The sequence below is a fragment of the Puntigrus tetrazona genome, chromosome 11 (assembly GCF_018831695.1).
Source record: "Puntigrus tetrazona isolate hp1 chromosome 11, ASM1883169v1, whole genome shotgun sequence".
Taxonomy (NCBI): Eukaryota; Metazoa; Chordata; class Actinopteri; order Cypriniformes; family Cyprinidae; genus Puntigrus; species Puntigrus tetrazona.
In genome coordinates this window covers 13,650,370-13,670,571 of record NC_056709.1, presented here as the reverse complement: position 1 = coordinate 13,670,571, position 20,202 = coordinate 13,650,370, and the positions used below count along the sequence as shown (strand labels likewise).

Here is a 20,202-nt window from a genome sequence, read left to right as displayed (position 1 = left end):
CTTCCCTTGTAAAGAACACGCATTTAGAACAGCGTGCCTCCAAAAGGGCTCTCAGAACAATTGTCCGTTTCCTAATAAGGAGACAGTGTGCTTAATAGTGTGATTTGTGTGGGTGTATCCTGGCCTGAGAATAAAACAATAAGGCAGCTTTTCTACATTTTTCATTTGAGGGTTATTAGTTATGGTTTGTTTACACGGGACTGAAAGAATAGTCTGTCTTGTGAACCACTGTAGACTAGTGCCAGAATTTATTTTGGTATTCTGCTTTCATAATAATAATAATAAAAAAAAAGTTTCATTACAAATTATATTTGTGCGATCATAATTTGAGTAAGAAAAATATTTGGATGCTTGATAATAATATTAAGCATTGTTAACAATAATTAACAATAAAAATATTATTATTATTATGTTTATTAAGCAGCAAATCAACATATTAGAGCGATGTCTTGAGGATAACGTGATTGAAATGATCACAGCAATAAATTACATTTAAAACACATGTTCGAATAGAAAACAGTAACTTTAAATTTAAAATTTCTAAATTTTAAAAAAAAATTCTAAATTTTAAATTACAATAACATTTCACAATATTAGCGTTTTTACAATCTAATAACCACAGCATTGGTGAGCATAATAGACTTTTTCAAAAACATTAAAAACGTACTGACATGAATGATGGGACTGAAATTGCATTCCAGACAGAAATGAACCGAGGTTATGAATCATCATTACTCACATTTGAATTTCACATTCACACACACACTAACTAGCAGCCTGTATTTTTTTTTTTTATGGAGACCTCCTATTAAATTCTGTTGTTTTCAAATTAAGTTCATTATAATCACTGTAGACTACTATATTTATATGGAAGGAGCAGTTAGAGTATATGTTATTATGGCATATTATCGGTTATTATCGTTTGCTGACTTCTGCTGCAACGTATTCTGACCAATGAGACCGAAAAGAGAGGCCGCTTACTGTATTTCTGGAAATCCAGTTCCACAGATCGAAACTAATTCGTTCATATACCGAAAGTGCTTTGGACCTGGATCCACGAAGCTAGAGTTCTGGTATTTTAAAGGGACAGCGCACCCAAAATTCAAAAGTTGCTCCAAACCCGTATGAGTTCCTTTCTGCTGTTGAACATGAAAGGCGTTACGAAGAATGCGTTTAGCCAAACATTCGCAGACTTTCGTATTATGCACTCTCAGAAAAAAAGGTACAAAAGCTGTCATTGGGGCGGTAGAACACTTTTGTACCTATTAGGTTCAAATATGCACACTTCAAGTACTTATATGTACCTTTAAGGTAGCAAAACGGACCTTTTTTAAAACTCATTCGTAAATGATTACATTATTTAGTCTCTTTGTAGAATTATAAAAGAAGTACATGTATAACAGTTGACTGTAATTCAAACAGACTCTTTATCTATGTTCTGCAGTTACTGCAATACGATATTTTGGAGAATGAATCCCTTTCGTGCGTCGGTCCATGCATCTTCCTCTTTCCATGTTCTCCAGGACCAGAAGCAGCGTGTAGTATTGCCAGTGCACTCTAATAACGTCTGCTGAAGCGTTTGAGTGAGTGTGGTCTGGTTTAGTTCTTAGTCTCTGGGAGAACGGCCTAGGCATTTCCTGATTTCGGCTGCTGAATTGTTTGGTTCCCCTTCGCAGCTTTTCTTACAGAATCATACGTGATTGAATCAATAAAAAGTTTAGTGTTTTAAAGGCGCACCCATTGGCACAGACTCTTGGAAGCATGTTCTGTGTCCGGTTTTGTGACAAGCACAACACACAATAGTGTATTTACGGTTTCACACATTTATAACAAAAAAGGAGAGTAATAATCCAATCATATGTTAACTGAATCTCTTTGTGTGTTAATGGAAGCTGGCTAATATTTAAAGTAAACATAGAAAATACAATAATATCATGTCTTATAATAACCATGACAGCTGCAGTCAGTTGTTTTTCATTCACATACAACATACCATAATTAAGAAAAATATATAAAAAATTATAAAAAAAGTAAAATAAATAATAAAAATATATAAAAAGAATATATATTCTAATATATTAAAAATTATAAAAAGTAAAATAAATAAAAATAAATAAAGAATATATAATTCTAATATATTTGCATGTCATATAAATTGCTATAACTATAATACATCTTTATAAATAATAATTATAAAAATGTAAAATAATAATAATAAAATGTATATATATATATATATATATATATATATATATATATATATATATATATATATATATATAATAAAATGTATATACATATATATATATATATTATATATTTGCATATCATATAAATTTCTTTAAATAATTTCTTACATTATTTAGTCTCTTTTAAGAATTATAAAACAAGTACTTTTACAGCAGTTGAATGTAACTTAAACAGACTCTTTATTTATGTTCTAAAAGGTACACTTTTGTACCAGAAGGGTCTATATTGGTACTTTAAAGTATATATTAATACCTAAAAGTAAAAAAGTGTACCACTGTGTACGAGCGTACCTTTATTTCTGAGAGCGTACTTTCTTTACAGAGTAATACACCTCTAGTCCTCTAAATGTAAGGCTATGATCCTAAAAACCACTCAGTCAGATATAAACGAACCTGGCAGATTTGATCCATGTTTAGGAGAGCAAAAAGGGAAAATACATTTTGGATGCAGGGAAATCACTGAAGAAAACCTGCTAATATACTTCTCATGTGTGTACTGCGAAGCTGCCAAAACGCGACCTTTCTGGCTCGGGACGTCCCGTTTTATCCCCATCTGATAGATTGAAAAATAAAACGCTAAACAAGAGCGCTCTGGGAGCACGTGGCAGTTTTTGTACGTTCTGGTCAGTCCACACCTGTGTGACCGGAATGAGATCAACAGAGGAGCAGAAAAGCTGCGGATGGCCAAACCACTTGTGCAAACATCTGTGAATGAAATCTCTGGAACAACAACTCTTGTTTGCTCGAGGCCGCTCGGACGTGGCTCAAACGCTCTGAATGCACGATCAAAGATGCTTTAATTTGCTTTGGCGTTTGTTAGAGCCGCGATTCTGTAATTGTTGGGCTGCTGACCATTTGTTGAATAACAGTTGTGTCAAACATCGGCGCAGCTAAAAAAAAATGATGAAAAAGTGTGCTTATTTGAAAAATATGTAAGCAGTGAGGTTTCTAAATGACGTGGCAAAATCGTAGTTACTAATTCAATCCACCGCTTTACACATTTGACTATTTTTGATTACTTTTGACCTAATAGTGTAAAAAAAACAAATAATAAACTGAATCATTAAAATGTAAAATTTTAATAAATAATAAAAAAACGTCAATCAAAATAAAACCCAAAAAACATTAAATATTGTATTTATAATATGTATAAATATAAATGGTTTAAATATATACGTAAATACTATATACGTATATTTTAAAATTATATTAAAATTAATGGGCTGCTTCAATTAAATGTATTAGTTTGGGAATCGCTTCATTATATGCAAGTAAGTAATAATAAAATAATATAAACATATGTAAATAATAAAATATTTTATGCGTGAAAGACAAAAACCTTCCAGACATAGCTGAGCTGTAAAAGAAAGGAGCATTAAAAAATGATGAAAAAGCAATTAGGGAGATTCAATAAAATATTACTTATGTAATTTATTTAAACTGCAAATCACAGAGTGGAATTAACTTTATATAGAATTCATTTTATATGAGGAACAAAACCCACCCAAGTAAGTGAATGAAGTGTCACTACTTTCCTAAACGTGTCAACGCTGCTTCAGTTTTGCGTTTCTTTGCATATCTTTAGTAAATCTTGATCTTTGTGCTGGTACAGAGTCGGGTCAATCAAACTAACCCACACGTGATGGCTGAATAATCACAGGCAGCGTCATTTACGTGGACTGCATGCTAAACTCATCCATCTAACAACCAGAATATCTCAAATTCTCTTCAAAATCAGCTTCAGGTTTAAACTTTGTCCTTTCTGTGGTCATCAAACCAAAACTGACAAAATGAAAGCGGTTTCTCAGCCGCTCATGACTATTTTTTTTGCCAAAAACTCTAGCTAAAAGGATGAAAAACTACCGCTCTACCCAAACATGAGAAATAAGAAGCTTTGAGCAGCACAAATCAATAAAATACATATTTTTAGAACTGCCACGAGGGGTGCTATAACAGGCGTTAGCTTCTTTAAACAGCTGTTAACCAGGTCATCTAATTCGTTCATTTAGTTAGAGACCATCAATTAGAAACACCACGGCATGTGTCGATTTTCACGTTAATGGGTTTGCTTAAACATGTTGCCAATAATTTGTAACTTGCCAATACGCTTCAATGCAATATAAATACAATATAAACAATATAAATATATATTTATGCAACAACAACAAACTCATAGCAATAACTGCCAAAGCTCACCCAAATTCCTCCAGAGGTTACGTCATTCAATAAATAAGTATTCCCAATATTTGATGACGTAAGTTTCAGACCTCAAATGCGAAGGCCATTTTTAATTAGCCAGCTCATTCTCCGCCTGGCGGATGTCAAGCATTTAGTTTATAATAGGCCTGGTTTTATCATGGTATCGTAGGCTATTCGAGACATTCTACTAACAAGTAACTTTGTTAACTAATACATGTTAGCTAACTTTCGTTAGAGCAAGCATTAGCAGGCTGCAGGGTTTGCGTTACGTCTTCTGAGGAAGAATCAAAATAAAGGGTTAAGCAGGTTGTTTATTAATACTATAACGACTGCTAGTTCTTGTAATTAAAAGCATGTTTCTCCACCGACAGCCACTGAGTTATAGCGTATATTCTGTCAAAATGATATCTAGTGTTTCTGGCTTTACTTATTCAAATGTGCCTGAATCTCTCGTTTTTCCCCGGACATGAAAATATCCAAACGATGCAATTCTTTTTGGAAAAGTGTATGAAAAACTGCGTTTCTTGGCGTGACCGTGGGATATGAAATCGAGTAATGAAATTGCATATTCCTGCAATCATAAAAATTGCTGCATATCTTACATCAGCTATTTTAAACTGGTCGATCACATTCTAGGGTTACTATTTTGCATTTTAAAAATGCATGCAACATTGATAGGAACGTTGAGATAAAAAATGCACACGATTTTTGTAATTACTAATTTTTAAATCAATGCTACGAGTATTACAACATCATTATCGTGCAATTTTTGCAACATTTAAAATTTTAATTTAGGCATTGCAGCATTTTATTGCCATTTTTACTAGCAACTGCATTTAATGTATATTGCAAAAATGGTGACTATCAAGATGTTTGCTCACCCTAGCACCACATTCAACAAAAATAAATATATGCAAATGCATATAATAACGATACTAGAGACCCTAAAGATAATGTGTACCAAAAATCTTTGTCATATCTTTACGGTAACATACTTTACTAGCCCTTCGTTTTGGAGCTTTGATGCAGTTATCTTCTTCTCAGGGTGCAAACAGGAAATCTAGTCATGTGAAACTTCACATATTTAATTGAGACCCTTTATGTTTTCCATATTTGCAGGAGGTGCACTAAAACATCAGTCAGTGAGGTTTTTGCAGCTTTCTTAATGGTCACTATTGTGACCGCTGGGATTAAAACCAGCGTTTGTGTTTGGTTTTGAGTAATAGATGTCTGGTTGTTTTTCAGGGCCCAATGCTTCTCCTCATTCTAAGATGAAGTTATGGAAGTTTGCTGCCATCGGCCTGATTCTCTGTGGTGCTGCACTTCCCCTGCTCGTCCTTAAAACCACTTCCTCTTCCCGAGCCCCGCCCCTCCTCCCCACCGCAGAGCTTCATCCTCATCACTTTCACCTCCACATCTTCTTCATTCACGCCAAGCAACTCTTCGTCTACCGCTGCGGCAGGTGGACGGCATCGGAGAGTCAGATCAGCGGACGGAGGAAACTCTCTGGTATCAGAATGTAAGATCATGAAGGGACCTTATGATCTCTTGTGTTGTGACAGCAGTTCCTTATAGAGTAGCCTATCATTGTTTACATCAGACTGCATTCGCATGCATCGCTCCCCCAGACGTCAGGCTCTTCACACGAACAGAATTCCATCTGAATTTAACTCTAAATCTGATAACCAATATTCCCTGAAGTTTCGGTTTTAAAGTTTGTACTTTTCGCCACCAACCAGAACTGAAACAAAGTAGCTTTCAAATAGGTACTTGCCACCTGACTTTTGTGCATTTCTGGAGTGTAGAAAAATCTAACGGAAAAAATACTTATGGTTCAAAAAATGAAAATACTTAGTAGTTCCAGCTTTATATGAATTTCATGCCAAACTCAAAGGAAGATATTTTGAAGAAGCTTTGTTACCAGAGAAAAAAATACTATGGAAGTGACCCAAAACAGCCTGGTTACAAACTTTCTAAGAAATCCATACAGAGTTGGAACTACTGAAAGGTTGATGACGTGATGAGTATAAATGAGCATAAATGATGAGTATTTTCATTTTTGGGCGAACTATCCCTTTAACCAGCGCCACTGAAAAAGCGTTAAAATAATGCCAAAGCTGCAAGCCGAACACCAAAAATAATTAACCCTCCTTTTCCTCAGTCATGAAGATGTTCCAGAGCTTCACAGAGGGCGAGCTGAAGCAGGTCATTGGGACACTGGTGGAAAGGAAAGCCCGCAGAGATGCCCAGCAGAGCAAAAGAACTAAACGTGCAAAAAAAGCGATCCAAACCCTGTTCTCTGCAGGAGGTGGAGGTGACGGTCAGTCAGCTGGGGTTGGGATACGTCAGCGACGAGACTATAGTCTTCCATTACTGCAGCGGAAAGTGCACCACTAGCCGCAAAAACTATGACCTGACGCTGGCGTTCATGAAGCGCTCGAGGCTGCTAACAAGGGACCAGAAGGACAAAGCGCGACACAGCCCCTGCTGTCGGCCCACCGTCACGAGAGGACATCTCCTTCCTCGATAACTTCAACAAATACCACACGATCCAAGAGTTTTCGGCCAAAGCGTGCGGATGCGTCTGACGTCGAGCGGGAAGCATAACACCTTTTAATCTCTGAAAAATACAGACCCTCGATTCTGAGAAGAAAATCTTCCCGGGCTTAAAGCACTGAGGCGAGAGCTCACGTCTTGCATTGCCTTCACGAAACATACTCGAGTGGCAGATTCTCCTCAGACACTTCTGCCAGTCCCGATGAAGAGAAACCGGAAATATATTAAGCAAATAATTATTCTCATGTTTAGTCGTTGCTGATGAGATGCTGCTGCTGTATCCTGTTTCTATTGCCTTCGTGGGTCTAATTTCGAATAGTTTGAAATGTTGGGTGGATGCTCAGAGTTTCGACGTCGAAAAACCTCTAGAAAATTCATTCAGGGCTTCGGTAAACAAAGCAAGTACACAAAGGCACGCCCAATGCCGAACAAAACTTCCTCGTCGTGTAACTGACCTGTAAATGATCCCAGCGGCTCTGAAAGGTTTCAACTCTGACGTTTCAAAAGCTAAACATTCCCACAAATCAAATTCAAACACATTATCTTTTTACTGAAAATCTACCTCAGCCTTGCTACAGTCAACATGGCTCTTTAAAAGAAAACCCAATATTTGATCAAGAGATTTACATTTATTAAATGTTGCGACATTCGAATAAAGGTTACGTTTAAAAAGATCAATAAGGAAACTAATAAACTGCTATAATGCTAGGTATCATAAAAATGCGGACGTTGTACGTGGTAACTGGTGGTTTCTGAACAAACTCACACAGGGACAAGTACCTTGTGACAACGTGTTATCCTGCGAAATCTGTTAAATCCGACAACCTTCAGAACCAGATAAATTGCAATGCTCAATTTTATGCACCAATTTATAAAATTTGACGCATTTATGAAACAATAATACAACGTCCAAAACGATCTCATTGCAAAACTACTATGCATTCTGTCAAACTGGTGGCTAATACTCATCCATGTTTTCATACGATCTCCTCTCATCCAAGTGACGGTTACATTCATGGGTAGACCTCCGAGCTAATATCTTTTGCTACGTATCATGCATTTTCGTACTTCACGTTGTGTGTGAATTCATACGAAAATCAGCACCTTGTAAAAGGATTTCGGCGAGACGCCGTAAAAGGTTGAATCAGCCAGCTCCAGCAGACTTTGGGGTCCTCAGCTTATTTTTGAGTTTTATTAACTTTAATTTTGTTGCATAAAGTTCCGGGTAAAACTCAAATCTGTTGAGGCTGGTTGACTCAAACTTTTAAGTTCGCTCAACTTTTTCTTATTCTCCTTATCTTCCAGTCAGGTCCTATATAGAGAGAGAAACTGGATCAATTTGTTCAAACGGCCTGGAAAGCAAACATCAAGTCAATCTGCACTGTTCCTCAGAGGAAAAATCGGATCGCACCCTTTTAAGAATCCCCAGAATCAGTTTCCTCTCTCTATCGGACGGTTTCGTTCCTCTAGATACTTGCGAATGTACTGAAATCGCCGAGTCAGGCTATCCTTGCCCGAGGTCTTCCCTTAGTTAACCTGACCAAATCCACTTTATTTGTGTAAATCCTATAACACAAGAGTCTAATCCACTTTAGCCCCTGTCAAGCCTTGGCCAAAAATACAGAGAACTAAAGTGGGAAGAACCAGGTAGCATAAGCATCGAATAAGTCTCTAAATAAACCCGTGTCCTGATTTTAGCTCTAAACTCCACCAAAATAATCTCTGGTAATTAAGCATTGAACAAGCACAGACGCCGGTGAAACTAACTCCTCGTTTCGAATTTCCGCAGTCAATCATGTTCGCATTGACAGAAAAATAACACTTTATAATAATATTATATAACGCTGTATTTAGTGGATTACGGCTGCTGTAAGACACGTACACATGATGTCGACCGACTGCAAATGTGATGATTGCATGCAGAAGTAACTGAAAAGAGAATTTGGTATACGATGAATGGAAATGGGAGTTGAAATCGACGTCTAGTGCTCAGGAAGCAGACGAGTGTCCCTTTAAGCCACGTGTAAGTCTGATCAGTTCATTAGAGCACTGATGTAATTACAAGAGAAGACTTAAGCCCTAACAAACACCCGGCCTTAAAACTCAACAAACCATGTGCTTGCAAAGGTGTGCAGACTTCGTGCAACAGTTTCGATTCGATTTTGCATATATTTTTTCCGCGTATGAGCAAAAATATATATAAAACCAAATCGAAGATTCACGCAATGCGCTAATATAGTAACGTGCACGTATATCGTAAGGATCTTTTAGCATGCTGAACTAGAACAATTGTGAAATAGAATCTAATTTCACCTCGGAATATCACATTTATAATCAAAAACCATATGCAAAAAAATTATAATAATAAAAAATGTCTATGCAGCCTCATGCAAGATTATTAGTACGATATTGCTTTCATGCAATGGGCAGTTCACCCAAAACTGAAAACTCTGTCGTTATTTACTCAGCCTAAACTTACTTTCGTGGAACAGAAAAGATGATATTTTGGTGATTTTGGAAAATACATATTTCTCAAATATCTTCTTCTCGATGACAGAATTCTAACTTTCGCGTGAACTGTACCTTTACTGACATTTCGGTTTATTACGCCATCTTTATACTGATGCACCTAAAAACAGACTGCATTTTTACAAACAAAAACGTAAGCGTCTGATCTGATAAAAAAATAAAAAAATCTTTTTAGGAGAACGAAATCATTCCAAATGATGTCATAGTATCAAGCCGAGTTAACAAAACATCAACACTCCTGTCTAATAACAACAGTTCTGTATAATCCATATCTAAATCTGTCATTCTGTGGTTAATCGTATTTGTTCTTTTACTTTTTTTTGGAGTAACTGCAGTCTCTGAAGAGCTCATCTGTCCGTCCATATGGCCTCAGTCTCTTCCACCTGCTGCAGTGGGATGTCCTGTTAACCCACACACACACACACACACACACACACACACCTTTCGGTTTGAGCATTGTTGGACCCTGTTGACCGACTGCAATACACATTGATGCAATGCATCTATATAACAAATGACGTATATTTATTGAAGAGTAAGTTATGGTCTGTTTATTTATTTAGATGTAGAATCACTGACTTAACGAGAGCATATTTATTATTTTTTTGGGTGCCAAAAAGATCTCATATGTATTATATTCGATATATAACATGTTTAATAAACTGTATCAGCTTTAAAACCAACCCAACCCTGTGTGATTTATTATACGGTCACTCTTTCACTTTTGATTGCATTACTGTTTGATTAAAAACCGCTGATGAAACATTCAGCGTAAAGATAGTGCTTTACATACATTTTCCTGTTTCGTCTGTTCGTATCACTTGATTGGTTCGTATCGAGCGGATTCTGTGTAGCTATGTTTTGACACATGAATGAGTTTCACTCGTCGAATCAACGTTATTAATTGCACAGATGTGCAAAAAAGAACATCGGTTAGTGTCGTTTATGCCAAATCCGTCAACAGTAACCCGAGCATTACAGACAAATGCAGCTTGACTAGTCAAAAAAAAGATTTCGTTCGTTTGATTTTCGTTCAACTGGAAGGTCTCTGGATCGTGCATGTTTCATACGAGGTTCCGTATCAGGAAAAATGAAAAGATACTGTAAGTTGAGAAACGTCTCTTGAGGACAACATATTACCCATAATCCCCCCCGAGTGAATGGCCTTGACACACATGCATTACTGTCAGCAGCTCTGCGAGTACTTGACCCGGTCCTGACTGAGAGAGAAACTGCTGTTTTAGTTAAAACGCTACGCATTTACAATTTTACAAATGACATGCATTTACAGTACATTGCAAAATTTTAATTACAAAGTTGCGGGGTCATTCTGGAAACTCTACCTTTTGTGACTGGCAAGTGCATAATTAACAGAATGCCGTCTTTTTTTCAAACGAACTGCCTCCAATAACATTTTAGCAAGTGTTCAGTGCGGTTTTGGGTCGCAAGCTTGATTTTTAAAGGGATGTTTTATTTCCTTACCTTCAGGTTGTCCCAAACCTCAAGTTTTTTTCTTTCTTTCTTCTGTTTAGGTCCTCAACGACTTCTACAGAATTTTTTACGGTACTCAATGGAGACCAACAACCGTTTCCGTTCTTTAAGGTGTTCAGCAGAAGAAAGAAACTGATACAGCTTTGCAACAACTTGAGAATGAGTTAATGAAGACGGAATTTTAATTTTGGGTGAACTATCCCTTTAAAATGCGCATTTTTTGCTTATTTGTGATTTTGAGTGCAAGGCTTCCTGAAGCTCTCAAAGTTTTACCGTATAAACCTCACGGAAGCTGATCTTTAAACAGCTTTTATCCTCGTTTCATTTGGAATTAGGTTGTAACTTGAGGTGTTTCCTCGTTTAGTAAAAGCACTTTCTTTATCTCACACAAGTTTTACAGAACAGGGATCCTGGTGAAATCTTACAAATCTTAATGCAATGTGATTTGGAATATCCCCAATCGATCAACGACTGGTTAGCATTTTGGATAAAAACCATACAAATCAATATCTGAGAAATTTGATTATTGTTACTACTATTAATCGCTCAATTCATAAAGCTTAATAAAAAGTGACTTTTAAACAGATTCATTATTGCTTTCGTTGCAAAATAAATTTAAGTAAGCTTAAGCAAAACACTTTCCCGAAGCGTTTCTTTTGCCAAAACGTACTTGTACACATTTTTGAGTTCAAATCTTAGTATATTTGTATCTTGTGTTTTATTAGATCAACAACATCCCTCTTAATGTGTTTCTTCCTTTTAGGGAGCTATATGATAGGAGTCTAACGCTATATATATATATATATATATACACACACACACACACACACACACACATATACATATGTATATATATATATATATATATATATATATATATATATATATATATATATATATATACACACACATACATATACATATATAGACACACATATACATACACATATAGACATATGTGTGTCTATATATAGACACATATATACATACACACATGCACATATGTATACATATATACACATATATATACATACATATACACACACACATATACATATATACACTATATGTTGAACTTAATGTTATATTGTTATATAATGTCGATATTAAATGTTTTGGTAGATTTAATATGGTTTTGCATGTAATGATGTAACGCGAACCACTTTTAAAATCATAATTGAATCATAAATCATAAACATTTAGCTTTAATTTAAATGTAAATTTATTGATTCCTAATGTTAGTGAACGTTTACGTCTGAGAAAATATATCTCTTTTATAAATTAGCCTACTAAAAACGGTTTTCTTCCATAGTTCGCTCAGGCACAGCGGTACCATTTCCCCACAGATTCCTCAAAAGGCACTCGCCCTTTACCTTCAAAGCCCGTAAGAGCCTTTTCGAGACACATTTATGACTTTTCTATTTTTATATCGCTTATCTAACCGCAGGATTAGATTTCTTCCTTCCCCTTAAGGAGTCTAACGCGGTGGAACCCGTAATCTATGATAGAAAATTAAACAATCCAGGCTTGCTTTCCAAACTAATCGAAGTGGCCTGCATCCAGTGGCGTCCCGGGCCGTGTGCCGAGCGCCCTCTGCTGTCCCCTGACAGAGAAAGCCACGACGATAGGTGGGCCTGTTTCATCACCATCGTGTACGAGAACCGTCCTGGCGATCACACTAAGCAAATACAGCTCTGCTCTGAGCAATCGATCGCTGCAATTCGGACGGTAAACCACTTTGACCCGCGAGAGCGTTACGTTATCTCCTCAACACAAACATCATCCATCACTGCCGGGCCTTTCTGTTTGCCTTGACTCTGTTCTATCATTATACAACGTCTGAATCTCGCTGGCCATCCGAGCGGGTCACTCGGGTGAAGCCAGACAGACTAAACACGTCGTGAGTCATGATTTCCGGTGAAGGAGCCGGTCTCCATTACCTGAAATCAAGGCTTGGTGCTCGCTTTCGCGGTGCATGAGAACGTCTCGGTTCAGAAGCGCTCTTATGAGCTCAGAACGTCTGATTTTGTTTTAAGAGGACTTCAGCGTGACAATTATGTAACGCTACTTGGAATGGTGTCGCTTTCTCTTTCAGAGAGGAGAAGTAGCCCGGACGTGCGATGTGCCTACACGAGGAAAAACGCATTCAAGTATTACACTGTGCTGCGTTACTTTGCATTTTCTCGAAAAACTTTCTCTTGCAAAAGTTACACTGAGAAACTTAGCATCTTCTCGCAGCTGCGTTTTCTTCATAAACTTTTGTAAAAGCGGCATTTTCACATAAACCTTTACATAAAGGTATTGCATTACCTTGAGTAACTTTGCATTTAGCACTGAAATAGGCTACGGTATAGTTTTCCGTCCCCGTTTCAATTACAAAACTTTTGCAAAAACATTAAAACATAGGTTTTCCTTTCATTTTGTTTCGGCGCCATTGCCATGTCCCTATAAGTCCTGTTAGATATTACATTACAATGCTTTTGCTTTGACAAAAGTCCTTATTTGCTGTCAAAGAACTGGTGATGGAAATAACCTATACTTGGAGGTTAGACTATATTTGAGTGCTTTTACAAGCAAATAGCAAATTTTCAAAAAATTTTCAATAGCATGTCCACAGCTTTGTGCATTAATTCATAACGTCACCTTTTTTTCTTTTTTATGAAATGAATGTACTTTATTTTAGTTATATGTATCATATTTATTGAATTATTATAATATTACGTTACGTTGACCTGAAACGAAATTTCCAACAAACTTTTGCCAATTTCGATGGCTTTGGAGCACTCAGGTTTGGTGTCTTTTTAAAGAAGCCAGGTTATTGCTGAAGAAAGCGTAAATGGTAACAGTGTCTAGAAGATCCTTAAGTATAATGCACAAAAAAAAAAAAACATTTTTAAATTTTATATGAAATACATATTTTCCAAGGGTTGTCTTACTCTAAATCGATATTGAAAACAAAGCCATTACTCTAAACAAGCTGTATTCCAAACATGATGTCTCTGAACCAGCCCGTTCTCGTGATATTAATACGTGCCTGTATTACGTGAATATGATACGCATCTAACGCGTAGCATAAAGACGCCAGAGTCCATTTTTGCTTATCTTTTATTTGGCGCACTATTTTAATGCACATCGAGGATTTTGATTGGATGCGATACCCAACTTTAGAAGAATTATTTAAACCATGGTGGAAAAACAAGTCAAATCTGTCTTTAACATTAAGACGCTCGTTAACAGAAATCACAATTTCAATTAAATCACAAGTTTAGATAAAGCTTGTACAATTTTTTCCCCCCAATTAGACTCTAAAAACTAAAACTGATTTATGAGGAGGCCAAAAAGAAATGTGAATCAAGGATGAAATGATAGCTCGATGAGTGCAGAACGATTTCAAACCGCTTTTCGGAACTTTAACCAAACGAGAGCCACGTCTCGTTAAACAAAAGAGCTGAGGAAAAATGGCGGGATTACGGGGATTTGTTTAAATTAGAGATTCGTTAAAATTACAGCGGAATACACTCCATTTGTACGATTCAGTAGAGAACGGCGCACGTTCTAAGAATCCAAAAAGAATAAATAGAACGTTGTGAAAATTGAACGGATTCCACCGGTTGCACCACATGCATGCTAATGGAGAGGGTAATTATCATCATCGCTGTCGGTGATTCATCCAGGGAACATTTTCTGCGGTTGACCGCATTTGTTTTGAAAGGGAACGGCGAGGAGACCCACAATCAGTGCTGAGAGATGCTGCACACGGACTCATTACACTCAGCGAGTATGATTATGTCCGTGTACACAAACCATCTGTACCCATAAACATTTGGACAGAAGCAAAAATCTGGCACGGAGGCTTCGGCCATATTATTGCGTCTGGAGGAACGAAAAAATAAGGCGCTAAAAATTGTGAAGTCACGCTTTCGGGGAACAAAATGGCGGCGCATTGGGTTTCTGTAGGACGTTTAAGACTACAAGCGAAGTAAACACGATGAAACCAATTATTACGTTTACAAAAACTGCCCTATATTTTACTCACCATTGAAGCATCGTAGGTGTAGAGACTTTCTTCTTTCAGACGAATCCAGTCGGAGTTACGTTAAAAACTGTCCGGACTCCTCCAAACGGGATAAAACGGGTGGTAGCTGTAGTCAGTTCGGAAGACGGGAAATGTAGTTTTTAAAGGCGACAGCGTTACCTTAATTTAGCAAAGGTAAACCAGCCTCATATTGCCTTATATCGACATTTTGGGCCTCTTAATTCATTTAGTTTTCTCTCCTCGCTTGTCACTAATCACCTAACACCGACCTTACCCGCCATTTTTATTTCCATGGACAAGTATTTGTAATAGCTTTGAACATAAAATAATATTTCGAGATCTTAAATGCATCTCAAGTAAATGTATTCAAGGATACAACTCTTTGGAAACATTTTAGCAACGTATACCTCGACTTTCCTCTCAGATTTAGGATCTTTTAAAGGCCTTGTTTTGAGGAAGAGGGAGGGTTAGGAATACTGTTTTAAGGCTCGCGGAAACCCTGCTAACGTCAGTAGCACACGAAATAGACATGGGGTTTTGCCATATATTGTATATTTATGAAGAGTTAGCTTTTCTTCACTTAGAACTCTGCTGTTTATTGCCCTAAAGCTGCTAACAGGAGACGCTTTTCTTTCTTCTGAAGGGTTTCTGGGAAAGTGTTCATCACGTTTCATCTGAAATGCCGCATGCAAGGCCGTTCTAAGCTGATAGCAGACCTCACAGCCCACCAAAGCTGACACATCACACCCTCACTGTGCAAATAAACTCGACTGATGCCGTCCAGAATGAGTGAGGAGTTCAAGAGCTGTGGAAAATTGCAGAAACGCCCCAGTGGGGAAGCACAAAGATGAACGCAGTTTGGGATAATTCCTCTTTGTTTACTTTCTGCGAGTAGTTGACATGTCAGTCACTTCTTTGTTATATCACATCCAGTCCAATGACTGCATATAGGGTGGAGAATTTAGTAAGGATGCTATGATACGTCCTACCGAGATCTACTAAATTGGTCCTAGCAATAATTTTGATTAAACAATTGAACCAAAGCAAAACCTACACCCTTGTTTACATGCAAATGATGCAGTCTAATTAAACATGCACTAATTTGCATGCATTTCCAGGACAAAAATCAGAACATCGGACAAAGTCGGCTTTATTATTTATTTTGTTGACATATCAAAGCCATTTTGGATTTCTCTTTTATCATGCTAGAAATCAGACATGGACCTGCAAACAAAAAAAATGCATTTATTTAGGATTGCAATAAATGAAAATAAAAATCTTCAGATAGATAGGAATCACACCGTTAAGACTAATGTATGCAAGTACTGCTTTTGATTTGTTACTCAGTGCAGGAGAAAAAAAAGGTGCAAGATCTACAGATGCGAATAATTTTGCACTGAACCCAGAATGTGTTTCTCATATTATTTTAATTATTATTCCACTCGCTGCTTCTTAGCCTTCATGACAGAACAGAACCGATCTTTTGTTTTGGTTCCCCATTAAGTGCTTAAAATTTATTGTAATCAAGGAGTTAAACAAAACGAACAGATGTAACGCGTTACCTCAAAGTCGACGTGAAACGGGAATTACGACCGTCTTTTCACGCATCAGAGCGAGGCTGATTATTTGGACTGAATCGAAAAACTGGTTGGATTGAATTGATTGGATTGTAGAAAGTGTTTCGTGCACTTGTTTCGTGTCCCCGTGAGAGGGATGCAAACGTCTGGCAACCCAGCAAAATGAATGTTTTTGCTTCATTGTGGTTTAAAATGTTTAAATTCAAGAGTACGCGATTAAAATATGCACTGTCCCTATAAATATTTGGACAATTATACCACTCATAAAGTCTGAATTACTTTGCATCGTATAAATATCAAACCAAGTGGCATGTATTTTAAAATATGGATACAAAACATGCACAATAGATCAAAATGTATATTTAGTGGAATATGTTCATGCACTGAAAACTATTTGGCGTAGAAATACAAAGAGAAATGGCATAAAATGGCCCATTTAATGAGATTTTGAAGAAAAAAAGATTGTAAAATATTAATCAATACTCTATGATAGAACACCGGTTTGAACTTATATGGGGAACTGCTTCACATATCCATGGAAAACAACTGCAATGTATAATATTTTGCAAATATTATATGCTTTGATAATCAGTTTGTGTAAAAGCGTGTCCAGAATTGTAAAAATATTTAGATCCACCAAATAAGCAGTAATGTAAAAAATGAGATCTCCACACATCATGTAGAAAACGGCAGAGTGTTTAAAAAGTTTAAAGCCCTTTCGTTTAACCCGTAGTTTGTCAAAATAGAAGAATGCAGTCAATATCTGTTGTTATTCCGCTGGCTATTTGTGTTAGCCAACAAAGCCAACTGTCAAATAGACTCTTGCCTTTCTTAACCATGTAGTTACAGCATGAATGAAGCTATAATTAGTTTACAGAAATGCTTCCAAACATCCATTAGCTAAAATAACTCGCTCAAAATGGCTTTGACCTTTCAACCATTAAAACGTGAGAGAATGGAAGAAAACGGTGGGTTGGAAGTTGCCTTCACAGACCGCAATGTGACCTCCGCCTACTCCTACTGATATTCACTCGTTACCAAACGGAAATTATAGACTGTAATCTAATATCCAATGACCGATTTAATCACACGGCTCTTTAAAATGCTCGACTTTAATTATTAAATTGATATGTTGTTATTCGCACGCTTTAATGCGCCTCAGATCACTCTAGAAACTTAATTGGCGCCAAAACTTTACTAAGCGAAAATGACTTATGATTTAGCGGTTGACGGCTAAAACTAGTTTTGGTTATTGGCAGATGGGCTTCGGGGTGAAATAAAATGGTGGTTTAAGGAGTACGTGCGCACCCCTGGATACAGATAGGATGCATGAAATAAAACGATGCTAAAGAGAGTATGCCCTACTAAATAAACACTGCATTTTTATTTTAATTTATTTTACCTGTGGATCAAGGAGTCGATCTCTGAAAGCCCAATCTGACGTTGGTGTATTTTTTATTGGCTCCAGTCCTTTGCATGTAAACTTTTAAACTATTTACTGCCTTAAAGTGAGTTTTGTCTGCGAATGACGTAACATTGACATTTCCTGCAAAATCGGACCCACCTCCATATATATGTATTTAAAATGTATTACAGTCATTTTTTTAACCAATGCATATTTTTATATATTTTATGCAGCATGTTTCAGTTCAAAAAAATACCTTTATTACGGCCCAGTACCTTTGCCTACTTAATTATTTAATTTTTTTAAATTAATCTTATACGATTATACTTCAAGAAACCGATAGCCTAATAACAATTCAAATGTTACATTCAACATTATTAATATTAAATTTATTGATGCAATTTAAAAAAAGTATTCTTTTTCGGTTCCTGGTATAAATGCAAGCGAAAACGCATATTAAATTTCTCCTGTCCTTTAAACGATCTGCTTTATATACGTTTACACATATAAGATACGTACAAGACGGAGATAAACACATGCACAACACAACCTAGAGCACCCACTGATAATCATAATCATATTCTCCCACTATGTATTATGATGTCCTACTTAATATAAAATTAAAACAAATATATTTTTAAAAATGAGTTTGTTTAACCTTCTTTCAGAAAATATTTTATTGTAGTATAGTATATTTTAATATAATATTTTGTCCAGTTTTCATGACCCTACTATGATATGTTACCGATAGCTTTACAATAAAACAGCAAAACAGTTTAGAACAAAATATTGACAGCTGAGGGACAATCGTACACAGCGCAATGAAGAAAGAAGAGACTTTATGAAACGACAGCCAAAGGCGGATTTAGAAGCAGCATCAGATCTGTATTAATTGGAGTCAGAAGATGTGTATTAGTTGCAATGAGTCTGAATAATTTTAAATTGCAAAATGAACACAATAAACTGTAAAAAAAAAAAAAAAAAAAAAAAAGCTTTAGATGAAAAGTGAATGAAAATGAAAAGCATTGGAGGAAAAAATGAAATTACAATATTAATTGCATATTCCAGGGTTTTATAACTCAGTAGATAACAGAATATATATATATATATATATATATATATATATATATATATATATATATATATATATATATCCACATTTGACCACCATTACATGTTTCAACATCACGGTTAACAAAAAAACGTAATTATTCCAGTGAAATCAACAGTCCAGAAGCAGCCTAGCCCTTCTAAATGATCTCTAAACGCTTCCACCAGAGCAAAATTGTACATTAAAACCACAAGATCAGTGCAGTCGAGCTGGCCTGGACCAGAAATAGCACCGCGCGCTTCACAGTCTATCTGAGGTCTACACAAATCAACCCGGGAAAAAAAAAAAAAAAAAAAAAAAAAAAAAAAAAAAGAGCGTCCTAAAGTAAAGTACATCTGCTGCAACACACTGAATGTAAACAGTTACAGACATTTACAGCAATCACTGCACTTTTGTAAACCCTTAGCTCTGCTAGTGCTTTCATATTGACGGGAAACATCTAACTCTATGGAAACACATTCATCCTGAAGCAAATCAACAGAATGTTCCGGTAAAAGGAAAGCAAATATGAACACAAAACGTCTATTAAGTGCTATAGTTGACATAAAACCTCTGCAAACAGGACAAAAAAAAAGTATTTTTTAGGCTCACTAAATTTGCGACGGAGTCTAATTTAGTATATTGACCGACACATCTCGTTTTAATTATAACAGTATTTGGTTTATAATAAAAAAACATCCTACTATAAAATGACTAAATGTAACCTGTCACTTCATCACTTCCTAGCGTCTCTTTCACATGGTCGGTCTCCGTCGTCTATTTCCACCTTCTGTGAACGCGCTACACTCGAGTACCTGTCACTGGCAGTGTATTGAGGATATTCAGCAGCAGAGTGGGAAAAGCCCTTCTTCAACTACGTTGTGTGTGTGTGTGTGTGTGTGTGTGTGTGTGAGAGTCACAGGTCGGCAGTACTGCGTCTCGTGAGCGACGTCCGGCCCGCGTTGGATGACAAACTTCGGTTCAAGCGGGTTTCGTTTCTTTGAGAAACGACAAAAAGGCAAATCTCACACAAACAAATTAAATCTGCTAGGTTACGTTTCACGATAAAA

At 36.5% G+C, this 20,202-nt stretch overlaps 1 pseudogene; it reads left to right on the top strand.

Moving 5' to 3' along the window:
- Nucleotides 1-5,714: 5,714 nt before the first annotated feature.
- Nucleotides 5,715-7,249, top strand: LOC122353914 (annotated as a pseudogene).
- The last annotated feature ends 12,953 nt before the right edge of the window (nucleotides 7,250-20,202 follow it).